This window comes from Heteronotia binoei, chromosome 5 (assembly GCF_032191835.1).
Source record: "Heteronotia binoei isolate CCM8104 ecotype False Entrance Well chromosome 5, APGP_CSIRO_Hbin_v1, whole genome shotgun sequence".
NCBI classification, from domain to species: Eukaryota; Metazoa; Chordata; class Lepidosauria; order Squamata; family Gekkonidae; genus Heteronotia; species Heteronotia binoei.
The window spans coordinates 157,206,411-157,224,318 of NC_083227.1; the positions used below are offsets into that span (position 1 = coordinate 157,206,411).

Below are 17,908 nucleotides of genomic sequence, written 5' to 3' on the forward strand. Positions count from 1 at the left end.
GTAAGGCCTATTCTGATAAGTTTAGCTAATTCTGGTAGTAGCTGATGCAGATTTTTTCCTTCTTCTCCACTAAATAGACCAATTACATCACAAAGACCTAGAAGTTTAGCACTCTTCCACCTTGCAGTGTCCAAAAACATATCCTGATAGCCCCTCCATTAAGCCCCCCCTTCCCCCTGTAGAAAAAAGAGTCCCGTGGTGCAGAGTGTTAAAGCTGCAGTGCTGCAGTCATCCCAGAGTCGGAAACGACTGGTGCTTGCACAGGGGACCTTTCCTTTCCTTTCCTTTCCTTTCCTTTCCTTTCCTTTCCTTTCCTTTCCTTTCCTTTCCTTTCCTTTCCTTTCCTTTCCTTTCCTTTCCTTTTCCTTTTCCTTTCCCCCTATAGACAGAGCCCTGTGGCGTAGAGTGTTAAAACTGCAGTATTGCAGTCCTAAGCTCTGCTCACGACCTGAGTTCGATCCCCTGCAGAAGCTGGGTTTTCAGGTAGCCGGCTCGAGGTTGGTCCCATCGCGTCGCCCACCGTGGCAGCCTGTGCCTCCTCTGCCACTGCTGCCCACTGCTTCCCAACCCCCCCCCCCCATCGTGCTGCCCGCTCGCCTGCTGCAGTGGCCTGTGCCTCCTTCGCCAGCTTGCCGCGGTGGCTACTGCAGCCCACCCCTCCTTCTCCATCCCTTCCGTCGCCTCCTCCCCGCAAGCAATCATGGCAGGGCTCTGTGATCATGGGGGTGGGGAGGTGGTGACAGGAAGGGATGGGGATTGGAAGGAGGGGCGGGTGGGCGGCAGTAGCGGCTGTGGTGAGCTGGCGAAGGAGAAACAGGTGGCCATGGCAGGCAAGCTGGGGCACGCTGGGGGGGTATGCAAAGGGAAGGGAGGTGGCGGGGGGGGCAGCTCAAGCTGCAGCAGCAGGCAAGCGAGCAGAGTGATGGGGTGGAGGAGGGAAAGGAGTGTTTGATGGCGGACGGCGGGTGGGTGGAGGAGGCACGGAAACTCGTGGAGTTTGCGCAAGAGGGCTCAAGAGGAGCCCTCCGTGCACAGGACAAAAGGAAATTTTAAAAGGCCTCTGATCTTCATGTCCCCTCCTCCCAAGCCCACAATCGGAAGTAAGTATGTTGAGCCTTATCTGCTCTGTAGCTCAATTAGCCTTTGTAAGAAGGTGAAAAAGACACACCTCTGACTCCTTCTTGGTATCACAGAGGGGGAGACCTTTACAGCTTCACATGCCTTTGAAGCATTTCAAAGGAGTATTGTCGTGGGGGGGGGGCGCTTAGCCCCCACTGAAAAAATTTGGGGAGGGCAGCAGCCCCGGAACTCCTTCCCCCCTCGTAGTTTATGCCTCTGCTGCCAGAGGAGTAGGGCTGGTAGTGGTGGGCCATGGAGCTGGCTCACTCGCTGGACGCTGGCAGTCCTGATGCACCACCGTGATGGCCAGGGCAGGTGGGCAGAGGTGGCAGCGCTGTCAGGCACTGGTGCTGGATTTGCTGGTCTTGATCTTGAGGACTTTGTGGGGTCTGGCTGATGTGAAATGGGGCTGGGCCTAGAGATGTGAAGGCCCGGAAAAAAACTGGAAAAATTTGGGAAAAAACCATTTTTTCCCCTGAAGCCTTTTTCCCGAAAAATTGAAAAAAAGAAAAGAAAAAAAATTGATTATGAAACGTTTTATTTTAACGTGATGAATACAATATTTTAAGACAAGGTGTTCAAATATTTTCCAAACCATTTCCAAAATACGTATGGTATCAGATTATTCTAATTTCTCTGCACTTGAGGACAAGCAAATCCTAAGTCATGCCCATTCATTGAAACGTAGTCCTAGACTCCCTTCTATACACTCCCCCCCCCTCCAATTCTTTTTATAATGAGTTTTTTTTATTTAATACTGTGGAAAGGAAATATGAATAATTGTTACCTCTGGATTTTTAAAGATTGTTTTGTGGAGGTTTTTTTTTTTTGTCTGTTCCACATAAACTAGCAAACAGTTCAGGAGACTGTTGCTCCATTTGTTACAATTACAAATAAATATTCTTTAAAAAGTAAATTCTGTTTGGATAATAATTGTTTGGATACACTATATTTTTAATATGCTAGTTGTGATAACTTCATGCCAAGTAATATTGTCCATACTCATATTTTAAGTTCCTAAAGCAACAGAATGCCTTTCAATCTAGAAAAGAAAAAAGAAGTGCTAATGTGGCATTTTTTTTTCAATTTTTCCGAAAATTTCCATTTTTTTCTGAAAAAAACAAAACAAAAAAAATGGGTTTTTTTCCCCCAAGCTTCAGAATTTCCGGAAATTTTACTACTCTAGCTGGCCCCAGTGGGCTCTGCTGTAGCTACAGGCTTTATTATTTTCAATGTTTGGGAGTAACAGTTATTCTGGGGGCAGAGGAAAAAAATTTGCTTGCTTCAAGATAAACAATTTTTATTAGTAACATATTGTAGCAAAACTATATCTACAACTTACAGAAACTTAAAGAAAAAGAAAAAAAATTTCCACCCCATATCTTACTTTTCCTCCCCCCCTCCCCCCGTTACTTGACCCCCGCCAGTGTTGTTTACTTAAAGGAAACAGATATTAAAGGTACCCCTAACTGTTAAAAACCCAAAAGTTATATTCTTATTTTAAAAACTTAATCATTATCAAAGATTGTCCAATGTCCTTTTATTTTCCACTCTTTTTCTACGTATCTTCTGAACTTCTTCCACACCAACTTAAAGAGTTCCAAATCATAGTCTCTTAATTTTCTTGTTAGTTTGTCCATTTCACTCCATGACATAACTTTTATAATCCAGTCCCATTTCTCTGGTATTTTTTCTTGCTTCCACAGGTGCGCATACAATGTCCTAGGAGCTGAGAGCAAGTACCATATTAAAGTTCTATCTTCTTTTGGAAATTTTCCCATTTGTAATCCCAGCAGAAAAGTCTCTGCCACTTTATTGAATTCATATCCCAAAACCTTAGAAATCTCTTGCTGAATCATTTGCCAAAACATTTGCTTGCTGGGAAGGAGATGGGGCTGCAGAGACTTGGAATAGAGTAGAGATCTAGGCGTCTCCTTCCCCTATTCCACAATAAGCCTCCCTGAAGAGTTTATAATAATAAAGTACATAGGCATGCACAAGGCCAAACCATGTGACAACATCCCTGGGTCCTACCTGAAGACTCTGCCACCATTTTAAATGCAAGCACTTTAAAAAAATACTGAGATGTTCCAAGCTTGGTAGCAAAAGGTGCTGTTTTCTCTCTCTTCTCCCACATCTTCAAGTGCTGAAACAGCCTGGGGATGGGTGGGAGGAGTGAAGCTGTTTTTGGCATTTGAAAAAGGAGAAAACAAAAGTTCCTGGTGCTGCCATGCTGTGGCATTTAAAACCAGGGACACCACCCTGTCTACTTTGGAGCACAGAGGAACCAAGTGAGAGATCACTGAGAATGAAGGATCAGATAATGTTTCCGCGAGAGACAAAAACAACGATTCAGAATCTGGGAGTCAGACCTCTGGTACATATTGCGTTTAAAGCAGCTGTAGGAGCACACATGAAACTCAAAAGTCTTCTTATACATGTAAATTATGAGTATATGTGAATCCCCTATTTTAAATTACTCGTCTACCTTTGCATTGATATCTGATGCGTATTTTTTTCCCAGTTTGAAAGGTGACACTGGAAGTCGACTAGAAAAAATGTGCCAAAAACAATGGTGCACAGAGAAGTACGATGTGGGAATTAGCTCCCTTCTTCCTTTGGGTTTATTTCAAATGAAGGTCCCCAGCTTGATTTTCTAGAATTACTACTTCTATTTTTATTATTAGACAACCCTACTCAAGTTTATAAAATGACAGATAAAAGGAATCTCTCTCTGTCTCTTGCACTCCTCTATAAGTCGGAGGGAGGTAAGGCAGCGAGTATAGCCTGCTCTCGTCAGATCTTGGAAGCTAAGCAGTGTCGCCAAGACAGGGGCTCTGCAAAAGAAAAGCAATGGCAAACCACCTCTGCTTCTCATTTGCCTTGAAAGCTCCTTGCTGGGGTTGCCCGAAGTCAGCTGTGACTTGAAAGCACTTTACACGCACACACGGATAAATCAGACCCTTAATCTAGCATCTTTGAGGACTATCTGTCAAGAGCAGGAGGTTAAAGACACTGTCGTTAACACTTTGGGAAATATTCTGATTGGGATAACACTCTTTAAAAACCTAGTTTATTGTTCCTTGGAAAGTTTGCTCACTGAGGGTCAACACGGAAGAGTTCGGCGATAAAAGCTGACATTTCTCACTGGCAACATGCTGCTCTGCGTGGATTGTGTTGGCAGACTCCACTGCTTCCCTTGCGTCTGATACTGATTCTATCTCAGGCAGCGGGCCGGCTCAGCGGTTGGTCGATCGAAGAGGAGCGGAGCACAGAAGGAGCTGAAATCATTTGACGCAGCCACAGCTGCAGGGACTTGGTCCCGCCCCACAACTGCAGGTATGACCAAGGCGATGCAGGTGACTTTCGCTGAAGTGGTAAACAAGCTATTGCTAAAAAGACAAGCTATTAGCACTAACTTACTCTAGATATCGATTTAACTTCTGCATGTTGATTTTTTTCCCCTAGTCTAAAAACCAATTCCCCTCTTTTGTTTAAGCATGTGAGATTTCTTTTCTCCACATTGCCATATCTAATGCTCAGATTCCTCTCCCCGTTTGTCCACAGGTAAGCCAAGAAAACTGGATTATTCCTTAGAGTGGTTTTTTTGTTGTTGCTTATTTGACCTTCTGATTCAGTCTTTGATTTCTGACAAGCAAGCTGTCGCACAATTGCCAAAAAATCATATATGAAAGTCAGGGAAACCTTGTAAATTGAGCAACAGCCAAAGACACGATCGGTTCTGCCCCTTACTGAGGTTTGCACTGAAAGATTCATGAGTTCTCTAATGTATTTAGCTATTTTTAAAATTTATTTAGTAGGCTTACATTCCGCCCTTTCCCATAAACGGGCTCAGGGCAGATCACAAGATACAATAATAACAATAAAAAAACCTACAGATCAGAGTTAAAACACTACATTAAAATTAAACAAGTAAAAGAGTAAAGAAAGCGCACCACCGGCAGGAAGGGCACATCATACAAGGTAAACAGTTATAGGCCCATATTAAATGATGGTGGTAGTAATAAGAAAACACTGCAGTAGGGCACAATGTCACCACAAGGGAGGCCAACTGATGGGATAATGGAATGCCCACTGCCACAGCCATAAGCCCAGCGGAACAGCTATACAACAAGGTGAAGAAGGATGTATGCGCCTCTTCAAACTGGTGACATTCCAAATAGGGTTGGGCGTGGACAGGTACATGAACCTAGTTCTGTCACAGACTGGGGGCTGGTTTGTGGTCCATTTGCCCGATCCGTGTATTTGTAGTTTTGGTGGACTGCCCATAGACTATGATTTTTTATTCATGTGGTCCATTGGAGTGATCCTTGGGCCAGACATGCTGGTGCCCAAGGAACCCTTTGATGCCGTGCTGCTATTGCAGGGCAAATAAGCTCATGAGGCATTTAAATGCCTCCAGAACCGACTGCAGGGTACTGCCACTGCTGTGTGACACTAGTGAGCTCAGGAGAGATTTAAATGCCTCCTGAGCCACTTCTGGGTTGCACTGTCATCGCAGTGTGATGCCAGTTAGCTCAGGAGGCATTTAAATGCCTCCTCAGCCCAATTCCAGGTCATGCTGCTGCTGAATCACAGACTTCATTTTCAAAAGCAGGAACGGCTCTGAAATCAGAAATCCCTGATCATGGAAGGTAAACCAGAATTTATCTTATGTGTCTCCCTCACTCTACTTTTCGTCTTGCCACAGAGACCATTCAAGTTGGCAGGAACGTCTGTGGAAGTCATGGTCCGTGAAACTCACAAACCATGAACCTCATCAGACCTCCATTTTGCTGTCCTACGCCCATCCCGAATCCTAAACACTTTCAATGCATATTATACCAATCAATATGTCCAGAGACGTAAGAACTTTTTTCTTCAATGTAATTTTGGACTGGTCCGTATGTAACTTTGGAGGCAAACAAATAGCTTTAACTGACAACTTGAATGGTCTCTGTGGCAAGACGAAAAGTAGAGTGAGGGAGACACATAAGATAAATGCTGGCTTACCTTCCATGATCAGGGATTTCTGATTTCAGAGCCGTTCCTGCTTTTGAAAATAAAGGCTGTAATTCCCCCCCGCGTTATATCCTTCCGATCACACTGATCGTGTGAGTAAAACAGCTCTCGGACTAGAAAACAATATTTCTTTTCTTTAATGTGTCCTTTGCCGTGCAGTCCTGAGGGAGGGAGTGAAAGTTCATGGCTACATCCTATGGCAGTCTATCCCCGAGATATGCCCATGGAGCACCTTGTTGGAAGCTGGAAGCTGGCATGGTGATGCTGTGGGGCAATACTAACATATACCCCTGACCAGCAGGAAAGAGGTGGACCCAGAGGCATGGCAGGAGTTAGTCTCTAAGCTGCCCCAGTATGGAAATGCTCTTCGTAACTATTGGAAATTTATTCCATCAAAACCCAGAAAGTATCACATAGGTGCCCATACAATGAAAAAAGCCAACTGCCTGCCCCTACAGGTACAGTCTCATCCACAACCCCTAGGGATGCACAGTGATGCCATCTACACCTGCAAACATATGAACATATGAAGCTGCCTTATACTGAATCAGACCCTGGGTCCATCAAAGTCATATTGTCTACTCAAGACTGGCAGCAGCTCTCCAGGGTCTCAAGCTGAGGTTTTTCACGCCTACTTGCCTGGACCCTTTTTTGGAGATGCCAGGGATTGAACCTAGGACCTACCACTGAGCCACTGAGCCACTGTCCCTCCTGCATATGAAGCTGCCTTATACTGAATCAGACCCTCGGTCCATCAAAGTCAGTATTGTCTATTCAGACCGGCAGCGGCTCTCCAGGGTCTCAAGCTGAGGTTTTTCACGCCTACTTGCCTGGACCCTTTTCAGTTGGAGATGCCGGGGATTGAACCTAGGACCTACCACTGAGCCACTGTCCCTCCTGCATATGAAGCTGCCTTATACTGAATTAGACCCTCGGTCCATCAAAGTCAGTATTGTCTACTCAGACTGGCAGCGGCTCTCCAGGGTCTCAAGCTGAGGTTTTTCACGCCTACTTGCCTGGACCCTTTTCAGCTGGAGATGCCGGGGATTGAACCTGGGACCTTCTGCTTACCAAGTGGATGCTCTACCACTGAGCCACCGTCCCTCCCCTAACAATGACTGCTTCCCAAGTGAGGGACAAACCCCTTCCCCAGCACAGAATAACAGCCCCCCCCCCCAGCATCACAGAAACTCCTACCAGGATGCTACATAATAGGGCACATGGCATTGGACTCTCTCAGAACTCTCTGCCATGCACACCTAGAGTGCACAGTGTGGCAGTCTGGTGTGGGGAGAGGAGAGAGAATAGCACTACTGAAGGCAGTGCTTTTTTTGTAGAAAGAGCCCAGCAGGAGCTCGTTTGCATATTAGGCCACACCCTTTGATGCCAAGCCAGCTAGAACTGCGCTCCTGTGCATTCCTGCTCAAAAAAAGCCCTGACTGAGGGAACACCTAGCACTGACACCCAAGGGGAGAGGAAAGTCCTTGCTGTGTGGCTCATTTCAGAACCCTAACTGGTACCCCATCTCTGGATGATCAAGCACGAACTGACAGGTGAGCAAGGGCAGGAATCCAGTTGTCCTGGCCTGGAAGTTCATACCTGCCTCCCTGCTCCCCCTCCCACAAGCTGGGTGCTGTGCTAACAGTGCTGGTTCCCACAACTGATTACAGTGTTGGGTGCACACAGGAGCAATCCAAGCTAGATTCTCCCATCACTATGCTGAGAAATTACTCCCAGGAAATTGAAACAGTGTCCCTGATGGGCAGGGATGCTAGCCATTCCATACCAGGCTGTTAGTACACTGCTTTGCCAGGTTCCTCCTTCTCCACAGTAGTTTCGGAACCTGGTGGCTTGTCCTTCTGTGAAGTGTAGAACAGCTGACCGAGCAACCATGAGATGGGATCCATTGCCCTGCAGAATGAGAGCTTTATGTAATGGCAGCAGCTGTGGATGGAACAGCTGCAAAGCAAGTCTGAGAGCATTCTTCAATTCTGTCCCTGACTGACGGTGAGCAGATGAGACTTCCATGCTCCTTCCTGTTCAATGTGCTCTCCCATCTGTGACTTCCTTTTAGGGAAGTCCCCTTCACATATGCAAGAGGGTGGGCTCAGACTCGAGGATTCAATGTTGGTCTTTCTGGAGCCACTGCACTTCTGTTGTGTTCAGCTGCAACGTATAGCAGAGAGACCTATTGGCATCATGAAGGCTGACCCAGCATATTGGTCCCCACCAATGCTTCCTCTAAGCTGTGGAGTCTTGTAGACAAAAATTCCGCTTTGTGAACTACTGGCATTAAAGTTGTGAGCAAGCAATTTGGCTATTGCATAAATTAGTGTGCTGTGGGACTATCCTTCCTGAGTCGAGACAAACATTTGTGAGCCAGAGGCTAAAAAACTGTGAGCTAGCTCACATTAACTCAGCTTAGAGGGAACACTGGTCCCCATCCTCTTCTCCAATTTTGAAAAGTTTTATTAGTTTCCAAGAATTAGGGATAGGGAATAGGAAGGGATAAGAAATAAAGATTACATATCAGTCTTAATCTGCATAGAGAATATTTCAAAAAATACAAGTCGACATCCGCAATACTTTCCTAAAATACATAGATTGTCACATGTTGTTGTCTCTAAACTGTGCATCATCAACATTTTGATATTTTGTATTCTAAATCTTTTTGTTAAAATATCTATTAAATTTGACATTTCTAATAAAAGCAATCTTGTAATACAGAATACAGGAAGAAGGAGATATAAATTCACACCAGAGAATCTTAAGAGTCTTGAGTATCTAGCCAGGCATAAAATTTCAACCAATACTTTCTTGCTTCTTCCTTAGATTTCCCAGCCAACAGCTGGGATAAAAAGTCTAGCTCTGCTGTTTCCAGAATTTTTCCCACCAAGTCCATTCTCGTGGGGATTTCCTGAGATTTCCATCTCTGCGCCAAGAGAATCCTGGCTGCTGTATTGAAATGTGCCAACTAATGTCTCATTTCTTTGGAATAGTCCTCAGGAAATATATTCAATAAAAATAGCTCTGGTTTGAATTGAATCTGTGTCTTCATAATCTTCTGTAGTCATTCGTGAGCCATTATCCAGTAGTCCTTCATCATCTCTCATGTCCACCACATATGATAGAACCGACCTGTTTAGCACATTTCCAACATTTGTTAGACATATTAGTATAGCTCTTGCACAATTTCCGTGGAGTCAAGTACCATCTATAAAAGATCTTATACAAGTTTTCTTTAAAAGTTACTGACCTAGTTAAATTAATATTGAACTTCCACAATCTCTCCCATTCTTCTAATGTAATGTTATGAACCAAATTTTTCGCCCATTGGACCATACAATCTTTTACAACTTCATCTTGCGTCTTCATCTGTAGTAAATATGCATATAATTTAGAAATTAGCTTTTCTTGAGGGCCTAGGAAAATTATATCAAATGGGTATGTGTTAAAGCCTGTCGTCTTGTCTTGGACATACCTAGATTCGACTTGCATTCTCAACTAGGGATGTGCATTTGGCTCGGCCGAGCCGAAAATACAGCCGAATCAACGCTGATTCGGCTGTATTCGGCATTGCCCGCAGCCGAATGCCCTTGCTGCCAAAAATGCGGCTCCCGAATGCGGCTCGCCGTATTCTCCCGAACTGCTATTCAGGAGAATACGGTACGGCTGTCAAAAGGCTGCTGTCAATGTAAAACTCCATAGAAAAGGCGGGAAGCGGATTCTGCAGCCTCAATGGAGCTGCTTGCTTAGCTTCCTGCCTTTAGTGCCCTCTTCCCGCCTCTCCTATAGCCTCCCTGGGGTCAGGGAGGGGGGGAGGGGGAAGAAGAGCCCCAGCAGCCAATCCAAAGCATGCATTTGCAAAATGCATTGCAAATGCATGCTTTGCACTGGGCTGTTGTTGTGTACTGTGTAGCTGATGGCCCAGCCATCAGCTACATTGTTATTTTGATCTTTTGCTTACTTGGGTATCCAAGTAAGCAATGTTCTCTGGCCAATCAGAGAGAGCAGTGCTTTTTTTTTGAAATTGCTCTCTGTAGGGCCAGAGAACCTTTTTAAGGAGTCTTCCTGCTGGACTCCTCCATTGCTGTGTGTATGTGGCTGGGTTGGTGTGAGAGAGATTGTGCTGCTGCTGGTGGCTGGCCCTTGGCTTCAGCTCCTGCCTGCTGCTCTCTCACTGCCTTACCAGAGACCTCCCTGGACTCAGAGAAGACAAGGTAAGACAGTTTTGGGGTTCTTGTTTTAGTTTTTGTTGGTAAAAGGACTAGAGTCCCTTTACTTGTTCAGATTTGGGTGGGTGAGTACTGGGTGGGTAGGGTAACCTATTTGGGGTTGGGGTTAGGTTCTGCTGGGGGTGTGGGCCTGGGGTGGGGGTTTTCTTGCTAATTTGCCCATATCTTAATTTAGTGAGAGGACTTTTTAAAGTGCAGTGTCCTTTTACTTCTCCTGATTTGGGTGGCTTGGATTTCTTGGGGTTAGGGTGAAGGGTTTTTTTTTTTGGGGGGGGGGAGTTCCTGTATTATTAAAAGTTGAGTTTTTTACTGTTTCACTGTTTGATTTGTTGCTGCTGTGTTGTGTTGCTGCTGTGTTACTTTTATCTTCAGGTTATTGGGGGGGGGGTGCTGTTTGGCCTAATTTTCATTGTTTTGTCCCCCTTTTCTGGTTCTGGTTTTAGGGGTGGGGGTGTTGTTGTTGACTGATTTGGCCTGAGTTTTCTTATTGGTGAAAGGCCACTTTTTAAAATCTTGAGTTGCTTTGCTTGGCCTCTTGTGATTCTCTGGTTTTGTTTTGGTTTTTTAAAATCTTGAGTTGGTTTGCTTGGCCTCTTGTGATTCTCTGGTTTTGTTTTGGTTTTTTAAAATCTGTTGTTTTAAAATGTGTTGTTTGGGGCAGGGAAGCTGGCACCTGGGTGAGAGACCCAGAGGCAGCAGGCTTTTTGTGGTTGGCCAGCTCTCCCCGCATTGTTTGGGGCAGGGCTGGAGAGCTGGCACCTGTAGATTGTGTTGTTTGGGGCAGGGAAGCTGGCACCTGGGTGAGAGACCCGGAACCAGCAGGCTTTTTGTGGTTTGCCAGCTCTCCCCGTGTTGTTTGGGGCAGGGCTGGAGAGCTGGCACCTGTAGATTGTGTTGTTTGGGGCAGGGAAGCTGGCACCTGGGTGAGAGACCCGGAACCAGCAGGCTTTTTGTGGTTTGCCAGCTCTCCCCGTGTTGTTTGGGGCAGGGCTGGAGAGCTGGCACCTGTAGATTGTGTTGTTTGGGGCAGGGAAGCTGGCACCTGGGTGAGAGACCCAGAGGCAGCAGGCTTTTTGTGGTTTGCCAGCTCTCCCCGTGTTGTTTGGGGCAGGGCTGGAGAGCTGGCACCTGTAGATTGTGTTGTTTGGGGCAGGGAAGCTGGCACCTGGGTGAGAGACCCAGAGGCAGCAGGCTTTTTGTGGTTTGCCAGCTCTCCCCGTGTTGTTTGGGGCAGGGCTGGAGAGCTGGCATCTGGGTTTGCTGCAGCCAGGTCTGCAGAGCAGACCTTGAGCAGATTGTGTTTTGTACTGCCACGACGTTGGCAACTGGGTTTTTATTGGTGCCAGGCCTGCAGGGTTCATAGATTAGATAGAGGGATGTAGTGCATTTGGGGCCTATAGAGATTCTCTGGTGTGAAGTTAGGTTTGGCTTTGGGTGCCCCTGGAATGGGACCCCCTGGCCCAATCTTTTTGGGACTTGGGGGGGGGGGTTGTAGGGGAGAGTCCCCTGCAGGTCCCCTGCAAATTTGGGGGCTCTCCCTCAAACCCCCTCCCCTCCAGGCGGCTTCAATTATACCCTATTTGCCATTGATTTCAATGGCCCATAGGGTATAATGATGGAATAGGGGCACCCTCTTTGGGTGCCCCTGGAATGGGATCCCCTGGCCCAATCTTTTTGGGACTTGGGGGTTTGGAGGGGAGAGTCCCCTGCAGGTCCCCTGCAAATTTGGGGGCTCTCCCTCAAACCCCCTCCCCTCCAGGCGGCTTCAATTATACCCTATTTGCCATTGATTTCAATGGCCCATAGGGTATAATGATGGAATAGGGGCACCCTCTTTGGGTGCCCCTGGAATGGGATCCCCTGGCCCAATCTTTTTGGGACTTGGGGGTTTGGAGGGGAGAGTCCCCTGCAGGTCCCCTGCAAATTTGGGGGCTCTCCCTCAAACCCCCTCCCCTCCAGGCGGCTTCAATTATACCCTATTTGCCATTGATTTCAATGGCCCATAGGGTATAATGATGGAATAGGGGCACCCTCTTTGGGTGCCCCTGGAATGGGATCCCCTGGCCCAATCTTTTTGGGACTTGGGGGGTTTGGAGGGGAGCGTCCCCTGCAGGTCCCCTGCAAATTTGGGGGCTCTCCCTCAACCCCCCCCCTCCAGGCGGCTTCAAATATACCCTATTTGCCATTGATTTCAATGGCCCATAGGGTATAATAGGGCCGTATATTCGGAAATAGCCGCGCATTACCATATATGCGGCTATTCCGAATACGGCATTCAGCAGTGCAGGGGGAATCCGAATTTTTTTTCCCCGTGTACTTCCGAATCCGTGCACTTCCGAATTTTTTTTTTTTTTGCACATCCCTATTCTCAACCACCAATTCATTTTAATGTCCATGTTTTTCAACTCCTCTCTAGTTTTCAGTTGATTGTCTTTTCCCAACAGGTCATCATATCTATAACCCTGATTAGGTTTTAAAAGATTTGGATGAGTAAATGCTTCCACTGGAGATAACTGTCTTGGATTTTTTTGGTAAATTCTCATTTTTAACCATGACCATGTATAATACAAAGATTTCCGAAACCAATGGTTCTTAAAATAGGAATGTCTTTCAAGTCTTTGATACCATAAATACGCATGCCATCCCAGAGCAAGATCATGTCCCTCTAACAGCAGTTGCCTCTTGTCATTCAATAGTATCCAGTCTCTTACCCACAAGAGTACAGAAGCTTTGTGATACAATTGCCAGTCTAGGAGGCCCATACCTGCTCTCAAGTTTAGAGTCCTGCAATATCTTTAGTCTGATTCTAGGTTTTTTGCCTTGCCTAATATACTTAGAGACCATCTTATTCAATTCTTGAAAAAAACCACTATTAAAAATACTGGAATAGTTTGAAATAAAAATAATAACCTTGGGAGGATATTCATCTTTATTGAAGCTATTCTTCCTATTAAGGATAAATTCAAATCATGCCATTTTTCCAAGTCTTTTTAAATTTCTTTAAATAGTTTATCATAATTGTCCATTTTTAAACTGCTGAACTTATTTGAGATAAGTACACCTAGATATTTGATTCTTTTCTCATACAAAACCCCTGATTTTTGCTGAAGAGATTGGATTTGTTCCATCGTCACATTCTTTGTCAAAAATTTGATCTTCAGTCCTGTCCAGTAACCAAATTGAGTGATCTTGTTTATAAGACAGTCTATTGAGTCTATTGGTTGCTCTAATATAAAGACTAGATCATCTGCGAAAGCTCTGTTTGTATTGTTCACCTTTTATCACCGCTCCCTTGATACTTGTGTCTTCTCTTATCTGGTTATTCAATATTTCTAAAGATAAAATAAAAAGTAATGGTGACAGTGGACAGCCTTGTCTTGTACCCTTTTGAATATTAATTGCTTCTGTTAATTCACTGTCACCGAAGAGAGTATATTGCTTCTACGGCTCTCAAAACATTTTCACCACATTCCATACCTTTCAGTTGCTGTAACATAAATTGCCAACGAACATTATCGAAGATCTTCTCAGCATCCAAGCAAATTAGTGCCGGTTGTTTCTCTGGGTGAGTCTCATAATAGTCCAAGATATTACCAACTGTTCTGACATTATCTTTCAAGTATCTTCTAGGAAGGAATCCAGCCTGGTCATGATGAATTGTAGACTGTAGAACTTTCTTCAGCCGTTGTGTCAATATTGCAGCAAAGATTTTATAATCCACATTTAAAAGAGAGATTGGACGATAATTTTTTATATCTTTCAAATCTGCACCTTCTTTTGGAATTAAGGATATTGTAGCTTCTTGCCAAGAAGCTGGTATTTGGCCTTCATCTTGAATCTTTTCAAGGAGACGCTTAAATGGTAACAGTAAAGACTCCTCATAAGCTTTGTAGAATTCCACAGGCAATCCATCTGGACCCGGGGCTTTACCATTCTTTTGAGATGCCATTACGTCTCCAAGTTCCCTTATTGTTATTGGTTCATTTAAATTTTTTTGCTGTTCTTCTGTAAACTTGTTAAGATTGTTTTGGTTAATGTAATCTTCTAAATCTGCCTTGTGAACTTGTTTATCTTCATATAATTTTTTGTAGAATTGTTCCATGATTTGACATATCTCCTGTTTTTGAGCTTTCTCTTTATTATTCTCATCTTTCAAGACCGGTATTATTCTTTTGGCGTTCTCTTTTCTCATCCTAGAGGCCAACCACCTTTCAGGCTTATTGGCATGCTCAAAAAAATTTTGTCTGGCATATCTCAATTTTATCTCCATCTCCTCTATGAGTAACAGGTTCAATTGGTGCTGTGTTTCTTTCACCTTATTTTGGAACTCCTGTCTTGTTGGTTGTTTTTTTAAGTGCTTTTCAGCTTCTCCAGCTTGCAACATTAGTTTTTGAAAGTTTTCAGTTCTTTCTTTCTTTCTTTTTCTTGGCACTATATCTAATTGCGAGGTCCCTAAAGTATGCTTTAGCAGTATCCCAAACTACTTGCATCTTTACATCTTGTGTTATATTCTGTTTGAAAAAAGATTCCATTTCAACCTTAGATTCCTTGAGAAAATCTTTATCTTTCAAAATTGAGGTATTTAACCTCCATGATCTTCTCATTTGTGTACCTTTGAACTTTATCATTACAGGACTATGATCTGATATGACTCTTGTCTATCAGAAACTGCATTAAAATATCCTATTAAACAATATTCCACATATTCTAAATTTGATAGTTTAAGATGTAAGTCTTGAAAAAAATTCTCTTGTTGATCATTTGGGGCATAAATATTTATTGTCTACTGTAATTTCCACTAATAGAGTTCTTCCATCTTCAGAGGCGTACTGCAGTTGTGGGTTGAATTTATCCTTAATATATATTGCCACTCCCCTTTTCTTTTTATTCGTATCTGTTGCTGTGAATAAGATGTTGGTCTTTAATTAAAATATGGGTTTCATGTAAACAAATTACATTCATTTCCAATTTTGTCAAATATCTGAAGGTCTTCCTCCTTTTGACAGGAGAATTGAGTCCATTCACATTAATAGAAACTATTGAAGCCATTATGGGTTTTTCTTATCACTATCTTTTGAAATCTGCTTTCTTGTCGGATATCTCCGTAGTTCATTTGGATTCTCTTCAGCAAAGCTTTCTTCTTCCTCTTCATCATCCTTCTTTACCTTCCCCTCTTTTTCCTTCACATTATCCAGAAAATTCTGGGCTTTTAAAATGGAGTTTATCCTATACCTATTCTTCCGGTAAGCAAAAAGAAGGTCTTCCGGCATTAGCTATGTATCGGGTATTTCTCTTTCTCTCAGGAACCCTGTTAAAGCTTGGTATTCTCTCCTCTTTTGTCTCACCGGCCATGGTACCTCTCTTAAAATTTTCACCATATTTCCAGCTATCATCATAGGTTTGTCTCTTGCTTGCTTCAAAATATCATCTGTGGTCCTCTTTCTTGTAAGCTTCAAGTGGACTTCACTGGGTAGTTTGTTGTGTCTTGTGATGCTTGATGGCACTTGTCTAACTTGATCAAACTCTTCCATCCTTTGAGGAGTCACCTGTAGAATTTCAGCCAAGGCTTCAGTTAGTATTTTCTGCAAATCTTCAGTTTTCTCTTCTGGTATGTTTTGGAACCTCAGCATATAGGCAGCTCTTTCTGTTTCCAATTGCAAGAGTCTGGAATCATGTATGTTCTGTTCTTTTCCCAGTTGTTCCACCTTTTGTGTATTATCTGTCACCTGGGCATCTAATACTTTTAAGGCTTTATTGGTCTCTGCTGTCTGTTTGGTGTTCTCCAAAAGCTCTTGTTTGATCTCTGCCACCTGTTCTCCAATATCTCCAATATTATCTACTTTACTAGTCAACGGTGCTATGGCAGTTAATAGAGTATTTTGCATCTCTTTCATATCTCCCTGCATGGTTGTAAATTTCCCTGGCCCAGATGCGGAGCTGGGTGAAGGTATTGGTGGTTTTCCTTCTCAATTTTCTTTTTTTTTACTGTTTCTTTAAAGCCAATCGCAGCTTTATTTTCCATTCTTATTACAGTAAATGCACTCACAGCCACCAGATCTGGTTAAAACAATTTTATTTGGTAACATATGGGAATAAATTATATTTATTGCATCATTAATAACTTTTTTATCTATCCCATATATTACTTTCTACCCACCCCTCCCCCCGTTATTTGACCCCCGCCGGTGTTATTTACTTAAAGTACTAATGTTTAAAGGTACCCTTAACTAATAAAAACAAAAATTAATATTCTTTTTTCTAAGACTTAATCATTATCAAAAATTGTCCAATGCCCTTTTATTTTCCACCCTTTTTCTACATATCTTCTGAACTTTTCCCACTCCATCTTAAAAACTTCTAAATCATAGTCTCTTAAAATTCTTCTTAATTTGTCCATTTCACTCCATGTCATAACTTTTACAATCCAATCCCATTTCTCTGGTATTTTTTCTTGCTTCCACAACTGCGCATATAATGTCCTAGCAGCTGAAAGCAAGTACTAAATTATAGTTCTATCTTCTTTTGGAAATTTTTCCATTTGTAATCTCAAGAGAAAAGTCTCTGCAATTTTCTTAAATTCATATCCCAAGATTTTAGAAATTTCTTGTTGAATCATCTGCCAATACTTTTTTGCTCTTTCACAAGTCCACCACATATGGTAGAAAGAACCTTCATGTTTTTTACATTTCCAACATCTGTCTGGCATCTTATTATCTTTGCCAATTTCTTAGGAGTCATATAACATCTATACATCATTTTAAAACAGTTCTCTTTAATACTATGACACGTCAAAAGCTTCATAAAGTTCTTCCACAAATATTCCCAAGTTTCCATCTGTATTTCTTTATTTACATTAATTGCCCACTTAATCATTTGAGATTTCACTACTTCATCTTCCGTAGATCATTTAAAAAGTAATTTATATAATTTTGACATTAATTTTTCGTTGTCTCCAAGCAGAACTTTTTCCATTTCTGTTTGCTCTTTTCTTATTCCTTCAGTTTTAATATCATTCTCCACCAAGCTCTTTATTTGTTGCATTTGAAACCAATCATATTTATTATTCAGCTCTTCAGCAGTTTTCAATTCTATTTTGCCACTTTGTATTTTTAATAGTTGATTATATGACAACCACTTTTCTTCACCTGTCTCAGCTGTTATTTTTATCACTTTGGCTGGCACTATCCATAACGGTTTTCTCTCATCTCCATATTTCTTAATTTCATCCGTGTATTTAGCAAGCTGTTTCTTATATAATGGTGAGAGAAAAAGCCATCTATCTCCCCCCGCCCCCCCATAATACATATAAGCGTGCCAGCCAAATTTATTTCCATGACCTTCCAACGCTAAGAATTTTTTGTTTAACAACATTATCTATTCTTTTATCCATACTAAGCAAACTGCTTCCTGATATAATTTTAAGTCTGGTAATTGAAATCCGCCTCTCTCTTTTGCATCTGTTAAAATTTTCATTTTAATTCTTGGTTTCTTCCCCGCCCACACAAACTCTGAAATTTTTCTTTGCCATCTAT

General features: G+C 43.0%; 1 protein-coding gene across 3 annotated transcripts in view; it reads right to left on the reverse strand.

The window, feature by feature from the left end:
- TENM2 (teneurin transmembrane protein 2) overlaps positions 1–17,908 on the reverse strand; it is a 1,752,117-nt gene that overhangs the window by 275,646 nt on the left and 1,458,563 nt on the right. The window lies entirely within an intron of this gene.